The sequence below is a fragment of the Tenrec ecaudatus genome, chromosome 1 (genome assembly GCF_050624435.1).
Source record: "Tenrec ecaudatus isolate mTenEca1 chromosome 1, mTenEca1.hap1, whole genome shotgun sequence".
Classification (NCBI taxonomy): Eukaryota; Metazoa; Chordata; class Mammalia; order Afrosoricida; family Tenrecidae; genus Tenrec; species Tenrec ecaudatus.
In genome coordinates this window covers 147135737-147149534 of record NC_134530.1, presented here as the reverse complement: position 1 = coordinate 147149534, position 13798 = coordinate 147135737, and the positions used below count along the sequence as shown (strand labels likewise).

General features: G+C 42.7%; 1 non-coding gene across 1 annotated transcript; it reads right to left on the bottom strand.

The window, feature by feature from the left end:
• Positions 1-8203: 8203 nt before the first annotated feature.
• On the bottom strand, positions 8204-8337 carry LOC142438119 (U4 spliceosomal RNA). Its single transcript, XR_012782555.1, has one exon. It is a non-coding gene; the product is annotated as a U4 spliceosomal RNA (small nuclear RNA).
• Positions 8338-13798: the final 5461 nt, after the last annotated feature.

Genomic DNA, 13798 nt, shown 5'->3' with positions numbered 1-13798 from the left:
TCGAACAGATCATCAGTTTTACTCACCAAACTTCCCAATATTGGGCCGTACCATATTTCCATCCCTTTTTGTCCATCTCTCTCTTGCTGCACATTGTCTTTCGCCTCACCCAAGTTAACAGCACAATTCCCCCTTCTCTCCCTCCTCTTTCTATTTCTGGTAACCATCAGGATCTGCTTCTTTTGGCGTGAAAATCTTTCTTGATTTTTTTTTATAACAGCGGTCTCATGCAATATTTGTCCTTCTATGATTGACTAATTTCACGGAGCATATGTCTTCCAGCTCCGTCCACGTACTGGGTTTCATTGACTTATTGCTATTCTTTAAGATTGTGTCCTCTCCCATTGTGGGTATGCACCAAACTTACCCATTATTCCACTGATCGACACTTAGGGTGTTTTCATCTTTTTGCTACATGAATACTATTGCAGTGAACATGGATATACATAAGCTTATTTATGCCATGGCTCTTATTTCTTTAGGATATATACCAAGTAGAGGGAGTGCTGGATCACATGGTATTCTAATTCCAATTTTTAAAAGAAGTGTTATATCAATTTTCACAGTGATGGCATCATTTTATAGCCCCATTAGCAGTGTATAAGGGTTCTGATTTCTCTATAACCTCACCTGCATTTGTTTTATTTTTTAACTTGGTTATCAATGCTTGCCTGAGATATTATCTCATCATTGCTTTGATTTCCATCTCTTGGGTGGCTACTGGTCACAAGCATATCATCATATGTTTGTGGGCTGCTTTGATGTCTTCTTTAGGAAACTATCTGTTCATGTCCTTTTCTCATTTTTGAAATTATTTATCCTTTTTTTTTTTGGTTGTAGTTGAGGTGTTGAAGTTTTCTAAAGATTTTAGAGATTAGTCCTTTGTCTGATAGGTCAATGTCAATCCCCCTACCCCTCCACCCCCCCGCCCCGGCCAAGTCTGTGGATTCTCTTTTTACTCTTTTGGTGAAATCTTCAACACACATAAGTGTCTTATTTTTTTTTAATGTTAAAAAAATTTTTAAATCGCTTTATTAGGGGCTCATACAACTCTTATCACAATCCATACATATATCAATTGTGTAAAGCACATTTGTACATTCATTGCCTTCATCATTCTCAAATCATTTGCTCTCCACTTAAGCCCCTGGCATCAGGTCCTCATTTTCCCCTCCCTCCCCGCTCCCCCCTCCCTTATGAACCCTTGATAATTTATAAATTATTATTTTGTCATATGTTGCCCTGTATGATGTCTCCCTTCGCCCACTTTTCTGTTGTCTGTCCCCAAGGGAGGAGGTCACATGTAGATCCTTGTAATCGGTTCCCCCTTTGCAACCCACCCTCCCTTTTCCCTCCCAGTATCGCCTCTTACACCACTGATCCTGAAGGGATCATCTGCCCTGGATTCCCTGTGTTTCCAGTTCCTATCTGTACCAGTGTACATCCTTTGGTCTACCCAGACTTGCAAGGTAGGATTGGGATCATGATAGTTGGGGGTGGGTGGTGGGGGGGGATGAGGAAGCATTTAGGAACTAGAGGAAAGTTGTATTTTTCATTGTTGCTACATCACACCCTGACTGGTTCGTCTCCTCCGCGAGACCCCTCTGCCAGGGGATCTCCAGTGGCCTACAAATGGGCTTTGGGTCTCCACTCCACACTCCCCACCTCATTCACTATGGTAAAAATTTTTGTTCTCATGATGCCTGATACTAATTTTTTAATTAAAATTTTCTTTTTTATTAGTTGGTATTTAATACATTTAACATATTATTCCATATTTAATCACACCAAATAGAATTGAGCAATTGCTAACATATCAATTTTCAATCATTCTTTTTCTACAAGGACTCCTTGACATCATCTTCCTTTTACACATATCCCCTCACTATATCTCCCTCCCCCTGAACCCCTTATTTTACTTGCTTTTCCTATAAGGTATCTTATTTTTAGGAGGTTCCAGTCACCTGCTTTGCCTTCTGCTGTGTGTTGTTTTTGGTATGTTTGATAGTATGCTTATGTCATGTATGAGGGCCCCTAATACACGTCTGTCAGTTGATCATACTGTTGTGGCTTGTGGGTTGCAGTGATGCTGGAAGTCATGTCACTGGTATTTCAAATGCCAGCAGGGTCACCCAAAGTAAATCGGTTCCAGCAGAACTTCCAGACTATGAACAGACAATGGATGAAGAAGGACTTGACAGCCTACTTCTAGAGAAAGTAGCTGATGACAACTTTATGCCTAGCTTTGGACCATTGTCAGATACTGATGGTCTAATGCATGGAAGCAGAGCACTGTCTGAGATAGTGCTGGAGGATTGGGCCTCTCATGTCAATGGGCACTTGAAATGTGACTAAGGAGGAAATCATTTCTTGGAGTGGAGTCAACCATGGTGACGTGAGTTGGTTAAAGCTTGTGGGAGCGGAGACTTTGCGATCTTTATTTGCTGATGGGGCATGACTCGAGGTAAGGAGAAACAGCTGCAAAAATATGCTAATGGTAGAAACGTGGAGTGTGTGAAGTATGAATCTAGAAAAATTGGAAGTCGTCAAAAATTAAAAGCAATGCATAAGGATCGATATCCTAGGAATAAGTGAGCTGAAATGGACTGGTGTTGGCCAATTTGAATCAGGAAATCCTATGATTTGCTATATTGGGAATGACATGCCTAATAATCAAGAGGAAAGGCGTGGCATTCGTTGTCAAAAAGGACATTGCAAAAATCAATTATGAAGTACACACTATATATGAGAGGATTCTATCTATTTGCCTTTAAGTAAATCCAATCAATACAACTTTTATTCAAATTTATGCACCAATCACAAAAGCTAGAGATGAAGAGATTGAAGAATTCAGCCAGCAACTTCAGTTGGAAATTGATTAAACATGCAATCAAGATGCATTGATAATTATTGGCAACTAAAATGCAGAAATTGGAAACAAAGAGGAAGGAACGGTAGTTGGAAAATATGGACTTGGTGATAGAAATGAAGCTGGAGATCACAGGATAGAATTTTGCAAATATTTGCAAAAAAAAAAAAACAAAACCCTGACTTTTTTCAACAACACGAAAGGAGACTATACATAAGGACTTTCCCAGATGGACTGCAAAGAAAATACCAAGACTGTGGGGAGCCAGTGGAGAGGTCTGAGGGGTTGACCCCGGTACCAAATACTGGGTGGACGCCTGACCCTCACCCCCAGAAGAATTTATTTCAAGGGACGGCATTGAATCTGCAGCTCCGGGAGAGGACCATAACTGGTCGGAGCACACGGCAACAGATGAAGAGGGAGTGGGAGAGAGTGGAGTGCATCCTGGCCCGCCAGGCCTTGAGAACGATGACCCCAATTAGAGAAGCCACTCCACAGAGAGGACCACATGGCCAGCCCCACTATGAGACATGATGTCCCTCACTGACCCATGGCCCTGTGAGGGACAGCACCGGAGACACAGTGTGGGAATTTCGCCCGACCTGATCCCACCACACCGGGGCAAAGCACTGGGGGAGTGTAGCGGAATACCAAGGGAATGGAACGGCAAGGTCCCCAGGGAAAGCTGAAGGTGGACTTTGGGTCTAGGGCCCCAACAGACTGGATGGGAAAACACTCCTAAAGGCCAACAAATGATCCTTGAACTAACTATAAGCTTTTCTTTCTTGTGTTCTGTTTTGTTCTTTGTCAGTGGTTTGTTGTTGTTGTTTTGTTGTATATTGTTGCTTGGTTTTGCTCTGTCTTGTTTTTATGCATGTTATTATCTCCGCAGGTCTGTCTAAATAAGATAGGCTGGATGAACAATCTGGAGGAAAAACAATGGGACTGACAGTTCTTGGGGGAAATGGGATGGGGGGAGGTGGGGAGTGGGGAGGTGGTGCTGACAAACCAAGGGACAAGGGAACAACAAGTGATCCAAATTGGTGGTGAGGTGGGTGTGGGAGGCTTGGTAGGGCATGATCAAGAGTAATGTGTCAAGGAGGTATTGCTGAAACCCAGGTGGGGACTTAGCATGATAGTGGAACAGGAGGAAAGTAAAGGGAAATAGAGGAAAGAACTGGGAGGCAAAGGGCATTTATAGAGGTCTAGATAAAGACATGTACATATGCAAATATATATATGAGGATAGGGAAATAGATATATGTGCCTATATTCATAGGTTTAGTATTAAGGTGGCAGAAGGACATTGGGCCTCCACTCAAGTACTCCCTCAATGCAAGAATACTTTCTTCTATTAGATTGTCATTCTATGATGCTCACCCTCCCGTCACAACCACTGAAGACAAAGCAGGTGAATAAGCAAATGTGGTGAAGAAAGCTGATGGTGCCTGGCTATCAAAATATATAGTGTCTGGGATCTTAAAGGCTTGAAGATAAACAAGCAGCCGTCTAGCTCAGAAGCAACAAAGCCCACATGGAAGAACACACCAGCCTGTGTGATCACGAGGTGCTGAAGGGATCAGTTATCAGGCATCAAAGAACAAAAACATCATATCATTGGGTGCACACCTCCATGATATGATTGCTGAGGACAAACATAAGCAAATGTGGAGAAGGAAGCTGATGGTTCCCGGCTATCAAAAGGTATAGCGTCTGAGGTCTTAAAGGCTTGAAGGTAAACAAGCGGCCATCTAGCTCAGAAGCATCAGAGCCCAGATGGAAGAAGCACACAAGTCTGTGCGATCTCGAGGTGTTGAAGGAATCAGGTATAATTCATCATCAGAGCAAAAAAATCTTACCATAGTGAATGAAGGGGGGAGTGCAGAGTGGAGACCCAAAGCCCATTTGTCAGCCACTGGAGATTCCCTTGCAGAGGGGTCTAGGAGAAGAGATGAGTCAGTCAGGATGCGACGTAGCACGGATGAAGAATACAGCTTTCCTCTACTTTTAAATGCTTCTTCCTCCACCCCTCCCCCACTATCATGATCGGAATTCTACCTTGCAAGTCTGGCTAGACCAGAGGATGTATACTTATGTAGATAGGAGCTAGAGGCACAGGGAATCCAGGGCGGATGATATCTTCAGGACCAGGGGTGTGAGTGGCGATACTGAGAGGGTAGAGGGAGAGTGGGTTGGAAAGAGGGAACCGATTACAACGATCTACACGTGACCTCCTCCTTGGGGGATGGACAACAGAAAAGGCGTGAAGGGAGATGTTGGACAGGGCAAGATATGACAAAATAATAATTTATAAATTATCAAGGGTTCATGAAGAAGGGGTGAATGGGGAGGGAGGGGGAAAAAAGAGGACCAGATGCCAAGGGCTTAAGTGGAGAGCAAATGCTTTGAAAATGATGAGGGCAAAGAATGTACAGATGCACTTTACACAATTGATGTATGTATTGATTGTGATAAGAGTCCCTAATAAAACAATTAAAATTAAAAACAAACCAAAAATCAAGACTAAGGGTCAGGTGCAATATCGTCCTCAAAGCGACCTCTCTGCTCTGTTGCACTTTAAATAGGTTTCTTCCAGCAGAGTTACTCAGTGTAACACACCATTTGATGTCTTGACTCCTGCTTCCATGGGCATTGATTACAGACTCTTGACAACGTCAATCTTTTCTCCACTTATCATGATGATGTCTGTTGATCCAGTTGTGAAGATATTTATTTTCTTTGGACTGAGGTATAATGCATACTGAACATTATAGTCTTCATCAGTAAGTGCTTAAAGTCCTCTTGCCTTTCAACAAGCAAGATTATGTCCTTTATAGACTGACGGTTGTTAATGAGCTTTTCTTCAGTCTTGATGCTATGTTCTTCTTCAACTAGGCCAATTTAGAGGATTATTTGCTTAGCAAACAGATTGAATAAATATGATGAAAGGATACAACTCCGATGCACACCTCTCTTGATTTTAAGTATACCTTTGTTCTGCTTGAATGACTGCCTCTTGGTCTGTGTACATGTTCCATGTGAGTATCAGTAAGTGTCATGGAATTCCCATTCTTTGCAATGGATTCCACAGCTTGTTATGACGCACACAGTCCAATGGAGCTGACATGCCCTTGATGCCACACACTATTCTAAGCTCCTCATACATATAAACCAATTTAATCCCTACAATGACCCTATGCAAACACATTAATCTCCTTCATTTTATAGATCAGGGGTCAGAAAATTGAAAAAAAATTAAAGGATATTACTCAGATAATGGAAATTTCATTTGTTTGTAAAAAGGGGGAACTGATTACAAGGATCCACATGTGACTTCCTCCCAGGGAGATGGACGGCAGAGAAGGGGGGGAAGGGAGACTCTAGATAGGGCAAGATATGACAAAATAACAATCTGTGGATTATCAAGGGCTCATGAGGGAGGGGGGAGCGGGGAGGGAGGGGGGAAAAAAAGAGGACCTGATGTGGAGGGCTTAAGTGGAGAGCAAATGCTTTGAGAGTGATTAGGGCAAAGAATGTATGGATGTGCTTTATACAATTGATGTATGTATATGTATGGATTGTGATAAGAGTTGTATGAGCCCCTAATAAAATGTAAAAAAAGAAGAAAAAAACATATATTTACTGCTCTTGTATATTTTTACATTCTTGTGAGGGACAGGATTAGTTCTTCTGTCTCAAATGCTGGCTCACCCCTTTTATTAGATGAAGGAAAATGAAGTCCCTTGTAGAAGTCACAGAGATAGTAAGAGGCAGAGTCATGCAACCCAGACCTTCTAGCAAAAGGGTCCATGCTCGTAGGTGTCCTACAGTACCATTTCTTAAGATCCGTGCCTGAATTACGTCTTTGGCACCTATACTTATTATAGAACCTGAATACTGAAGAGTTGAAAGGGAGCCAAATGGATGTCAAGTCAATATCCTGGCTAGCACAGGAAGAGGTCAAAAGAGAAAAAAGATGCCTAGATAGATTTTTCATATTACTGTCCAATTGGGTGGTCTAGGAAATTTGACTACTGTTGACTGGCCACCCACCTAATCTTCATCCCCACCAAAGTGCATAAAATACAGGCCAGTACATGAGGCCCACCTTCCAGACACGATCAATGAAGACAAAGTGGGTGTCTAAGCAAATGTGGTGAAGAAAGCTGATGGTGTCCGGCTATCAAAAGATATAGTGTCTGGGGTCTTAAAGGTCTGAAGATAAACAAGCAAGCTGAGAAGCAAAAAATGTCTAGCTGAGAAGCAAAAAATGTCCACATGGAAGAATCACACCAGCCTGTGTGATAATGATATGTTGATGGGATCAGGTATCAGGCATCAAAGAACAAAAATCATATCATTGTGAATGAGGGGCAATATGGAGTGGAGACCCAAAGCCCATCTGTAGGCAACTGGACATCCCCTTATTGAAGGGTCTCATGAGGAGACAAGCCAGTCAGGGTGCAATATAGCAATGATGAAATACACAACTTTCCTTTAGTTCTTGAATGATTCCTCCCCCACCCCACTATCATGATCCCAATTCTACCTTACAAATCTGGCTAGACTATAGGATGTATACTGGTACAGATAAGATATGGAAACACAGGGAATTCAGGACAGATGAACCCCTCAGGACCAGTAATGAGAGTAGTGATGCCAGGAGAGGAAGGGGAAGGTTGAGTAGAAAGGGAAAACTTATCACAAGGATCTACATAGAACCCCCTCCCTGGGGTATGGACAACAGAAGAGTGGGTGAAGGGAGACATCGGACAGTGTAAGACATGACAAAAATAACAATACTTTATTAATTATCAAGGTTTCCTGAGGGAGTTGGGTGGAAGAGAGGGAAAAAATGAGGAGCTGATACCAAGGGCTCAAGGAGAAAGCAAATGTTTTGAGAATGATGACGGCAACAAATGTACAAATGTGCTTGACACAATGGATGAATGTATGGATTGTGATAAGAGTTGTACAAACCCCCAATAAAATGATTTAAAAAGGGAAAAAAATACAGGTCAGTAATGCTTGATTTTCCTTCATCATACAGGGCCAGGTAGGGTTAACCAGCTTCCAGTGATGGGGGCTTTGCTGTCCCTCAGAGCAGCTCATCTGATCTTGGATTAATTGTGATCTAAAATTATTACTGACATGTAACTGAAATCTGCCTTCCTGAGGGTGTCTTCTTGCTTTCTGGACGGACCTTGGCTCTTGACCACAGATCAGCCTCTTCAGAGTTCAGAGAAATCTTTCTCCTATAGCCAAAGTCTTCCTTTCCCAGGTGATACTTTCTCTGATCCTCTCAATAGCTACCCTCTGTCTCACTTGCCCACCTTCTTCTTTTTTTAATTGCCAATGCCAACTTTATTTCAAGTCATCACGGCAGGGTATTGGGAAAAGTTTTCAATTAGCAATAATTGCACCTTGAATAAGCCTCACTGACTCTGATATTGCTATTGTGCCAAGCTCTTTCCTGTCTTTTTATTAATCGTTTTATTAGGGGCTCATACAACTCTTATCACAATCCATACATACATCAATTGTGTAAAGCACATTTGTACATTCTTTACCCTCATCATTCTCAAAACATTTGATCTCCACTTAAGCCCCTGGCATCAGCTCCTCATCCCCCCCTCCCTGCTACCCCCTCCCTCACAAAACCTTGATAATTTATAAATTATTATTTTGTCATATCTTACCCTGTTTGATGTCTTCTGTTGTCCATCCCCCAGGGAGGAGGTCACATGTAGATCCTTGTAATCAGTTTCCCCTTTCCAACCCACCCTCCCTCTACCCTCCCAGTATCACCACTCACACCACTGGGAAGGGATCATCCGCCCTGGATTCCCTGTGTTTCTGTGTTTCCAGTTCCTATCTGTTCCAGTGTACATCCTCTGGTCTAGCCAGACTTGCAAGGTAGAATTGGGATCATGAATGGGGGGGGGCAGGAAGCATTTAGGAACTAGAGGAAAATTGTTTGTTTCATTATTGCTATGCGGCACCCTGACAGGTTTGTCTCCTCCCCGATACCCTTCTGTAAGGAGATGTCCAGTGGCCTACAAATGGGCTTTGGGTATCCATTCCGCACTCCCCGTCTCATTCACAGTGGTATGATTTTGTGTTCTGATGATGCCTGATATCTGATCCCTTCGACACTTTGTGATTGCACAGGCTGGTGTGCTTCTTCCATGTGGGCTTTGTTGCTTCTGAGCTAGATGGCTGCTTGTTTATCTTTAAGCCTTTAAGACCCCAGACACTATATCTTTTGATAGCTTTCTTCACCACATTTGCTTATGCACCCATTTGTCTTCAGCGATCGTCTCAAGGAGGTGAGCACACAATGACATGATTTGTTGTCCTTTGATGCCTGATAACTGATCCCTTCAGAACTACATGATCAGACAGGCTGGTGTGTTCTTCCATGTGGGCTTTCTTGATTTTTAGCTAGATGGGCGCTTGTTTATCTTCAATCCTTTAAGACCCCAGACATTACATCTTTTGATAGCCGGGCACCATCCACCTTCTTCTTAAGGTATCACTGAGGCATGACCTGGTCACAACAGAGCACAGAGGCAGTGGCTTCTCTTCTTGTAAAGCTTTTGCCTCTATCAATGTAGCTTAAGATGAAATATTACTCTCAACAAATTTAGTCTCAGATTATTTTAAAGTCTTATGACTGATGCTTGGAGGCATCAGAGGAAATGTTTTCAGCTTCACGTAGAAATTATCTGGAGATATTTAAAACTTACAGATGCTTAGGTACCATCCCTAGCAATTCATATTTAATTGGTCTGACATGCTGCTTAGGTATTGGGATTTTTGAGACTCCTCAGGTATTTCTAATGTATGGCTAAGGTTAAACTACTGATTTTAATTAAGACCATGCAAGAAAGTAATTTTTATGGGCACAGGGTCTTCATCTCTTTTGCTCATGGCTGTATTCTTAGTGCTCATAAAGGTGTCTGGCATGCAGACATTTCAAAAAACATTTGCCAAATGAAAGAATGAACGAACATTTCCCCCATTGTTGGATGTATACATGTCACCTCATTTGATCAATTGATAAAATGGTGATTGCAGGGAATAAGAGAAACCATCTGTACCTTGGGCTGGGAGCAATGGAGTTGGTTTGTGTCTGGACCCTGGCCAAGATCCAGTTGAAATTATCTAAGAAAAACAGAACAAAGCTTATGTGGTGGCATTCTGGCACAGGGGAAGGACTCTTGGGTCACAGTGTTTGTGAAGGAGACTGGGTTGAGAAAGTGATGGTGACAACACATGCTGGAAGAAGGGTCACCCCAGATCAGAGGGCACATTCAGTCACAGAAATAGGATTCATTGAGATGAAGCAGGCAGAGGGTCTCCTTTTTACTTGCTGGAGTTTTTGTGAGGTGTTTGAGACAGCTGAACACCGAGATCATGGAGAGAGTTTATTGTACAAGCTGAAGCAACACCCAAAAGGCTGAAAAGTACTGCCTCCATGGAGGCCCAAGGAGCTCTTTTTTCCTCCCCCTTCCACCTTCTGGTCAGTATTTTGTGAGCAGCCATGGGGAGTGGTCCCAAGGAAGAAAGAATCAACACAGATTCAACACCAACAGAACGGAGAAGGACATTGAGTATGTGAGGAAGGAGCCTAGCTGATGATCTGAGTGTGATGGGATACAGGGCACAGGTTTCATCGGAGTAGAGAGAGTCTGCTAAGGGACCCGTGGAAATGTTACAAAGGAGGTAGGTTTCTGTAGTGTAGTGGTTATCATATTCGCCTAACAAAGGAGAGAAGAAATGTGGATGAGTAGGGAGCATTTGAATATACATTAGAAGTAGACAGGATGGAAGATTCAGAAGCCATCCCTGGTAAGAGAGAAAGGGAGTTAATGTTTGTTAGGCACTTTCCCGGTAGCAGCCAATATGTGTACATTATTCCATTTTTAATCCCCAACTCTCTTATAGGGTAGAGAATGTCAATTCGATTTTACAGATGAGTGCTCTGAGGCTCAATGAGATGGAGGGACTTGCATAAGGTCATCAAACCAATTAAGTGGAGAGAGAGGATTAGATATAGATTTGCCGGAAGCATGAGCTGAGAGAAGAGAAGTATCAATGGACCTCTTTGTGTTTAAAGAGGCCAAGTCTGTATTATGCAAGTAATGTAAGTGACATGTCTTCCTTTCAACCATTCAGCATATATATTTCATATATAATTGCTCAGTATACATACACATCATATCTATATATCTATATATATCTCCTACACTATGATGTTACTTGAAGGGGAAAATGCATCATGGTTCCAACTCCTTTCCAACATCTTGGTCTCTAGGTTCCCTTAGGATGGGACATGCCCTAAGAAGATGGGAGGGCAATGAATGTACAAATGTGCTTGACACAATGGATGGATGGATGTATTGTGCTAAGATGATTTAGAAAAGAAAAGAAAATGATGCTGGCAACATATGTACAAATGTGCTTGATACCATTGATGTATGGATTGTTATAAGAGCTGTAAGAGTCCCCAATAAAATGATTTATTAAAAAAAGAGAAAAAAGGATGGGAGCAATCTGCCTCATTGCCAGCCCACTGGGGAAGGGTTTCCAGGGTATTAGGACCCCATCCCTTCCTATCTGTCCATTTGGAAATTTTAAGCAATTGTAGGCCATTACTGGAGTGGAACGAACCCAGGAGAGAAGACATCTGAATTAGTTGCTTGCCTCTGCACTCTCTCTCCAGGATCCCCCATCTTCCTTTTGGCTAGCACAGTCCTGCTTTCTTGTGGTTTGGGTGGAGCTGTGCTATGGTCATTGTCTGTAAGCGTCCTGCAGTCTAGCGCAACCAATGAATTTGGGCTGGCCGGGGGCTTGATTTGACCAATAGAATGTGACAGAACTGATGGGTGGCTTCTAATCTTTGGTTTCCAGATATAACTGCAGCTTCATCTCTCATTTTCTGGAAGTACCGAGACCACCACACTATGATAAAGTGTGGTCCAGTCTTCTTGAGGCTGGAGGACCACATACAGAGAGATGCACCTTCTTACTGTACCAGCTGAACCCCAGCCAACTCATGAGTGACACATCACTGTAGGGAGCTCAGGCAAGACTAACAGAAGAACCACCCAGCCAACCGACAGAACTGTGAGAAATAAGAATTTGTTATTGTTCTAAATGACCAATTTTGGTGTGATTTGTTATACAGCAGTTGATAACATTTATGAAAATAAGTCACCAAGTCTGTGACCTTCTGTATCAATTATAGTTATTGATTTGAAGCAAAATAAAATCAGCTGTTGGTAATTTGAGCTGTATAACAATATAAAGGATATTAAATTATCAAAAAGGCTGAAATACCAGTGTTACTCAGCCAAAAACATATCTCCAAATTTGCCTCTACTGACATTCTTCCCACAGCTGTGCCAGAGATTCAATTGTTCTAGAATCTCTAATGGTGCCAGAAATAGAGAGAATCTTTTATAATGCCTGATTCTTGGCATCACAACATCTAGCTCAAAAAATAAAGGGTAAGTGCTTCTGATTGGTCAATACCAGGTCATGCGCCTGCTTTATAACAATAAGGAAGTCTGAGAATGTAAATCAGAAAATGCCAGAAAGAGGAGTGGAGACCCCAAGCCCATCTGTAGACAATTGGACATCCCCTTACAGAAGGTTCACAAGGAAGAAACGAGCCACTCAGGGTGTAGTGTAGCAATGATGAAACATACAACTTTCCTCTAGTTCTTTAATGCTTCCCCCCGCTCCCCACTATCATGACCCCAATTCTACCTTACAAATCAGGCTAGACCAGAACATGTCCACGGTACAGATAAGAGCTGGAAACATAGGGAATCTGGGACAGATAAAGCCCTCAGAACCAATAATGAGAGTAGTGAAATCAGGAAGGTAAAGGGAAAGTGGGAGGAGAAAGGGGGAACTGATCATCATTATCTACATAAAACCCCTCCCAGGGGGACAGACAACAGAAAAGTGGGTGGAAGGAGACAGAAGTTGGTTTAAGACATGAAAAAAAAAGATAACTTATCAAGTGTTCATGAGGGAAGGAGGGTGGGGGAGGGGAAAGTGAGCTGCTACCAAGGGCTCAAGTAGAAAGAAAATGTTTTGGGAATGATGATGGCAACAAATGCACAAATGTGCTTGACACAATGGGTGAATGTATGGATTGTGATAAGAGCTGTAAGAGCCCCCAATAAAATGATTTTTTTAAAAAGAGAAAGATAATGGCAAAAAAGCCAAGTCTAACTTCTCTTGTTACAGAAAGGAGGAAAACCTAACTCTACATGTACTGAAGGCTGATTGCTAGGAGGCAGAGGTCAGACACTCCTTCACCTCCTTCTTTATTCTGACACTATCCCACACGTGGCACTCCACCTCTGCTGGGTTCAATAACTCATCGCAGTGGTCACACAGAACGCATAAACTATACTCATGATTGTGGGGATTTATTAGGGAAGTCGAAAGGTCACAAGTCGTGGACAAACACATTAAGGATACAGTCCTTTTGTCTACAGCAGCGCTCTTCTCAACAATGCTGGCAGGCATGTCGCCCTCTGGTCCTCTGCCTCTCAGTCATATAGCCCCTTGGCTTCTGCCCTCATCAAACAAGTGTTGCAAAACGTCTTTAGCACTGATAAATACCCAGAGGGCATTCCACTCTGCAAGCCAGCCTGCTGCCACAAGGTACTCCGCTTGACTTGGTCAGAGCTGTGGGCAGAGAAGCCCTCCGCTCTGTCTCATGGTCTTGGTGCTGCGGTCTCTGATAACTGTGTTGCTGCCACCATTTCACAGAGGGGTGACTTTTCTTTCCGGATCATCCTGGAATTCTCTCTTCCTGTGCTTGAGACGGCTCTCATTATACTCTGTGGAATGACAAAAGCGGCCAATTTCCGAATGAGAGTCACTACACCATGCCTGCATGCT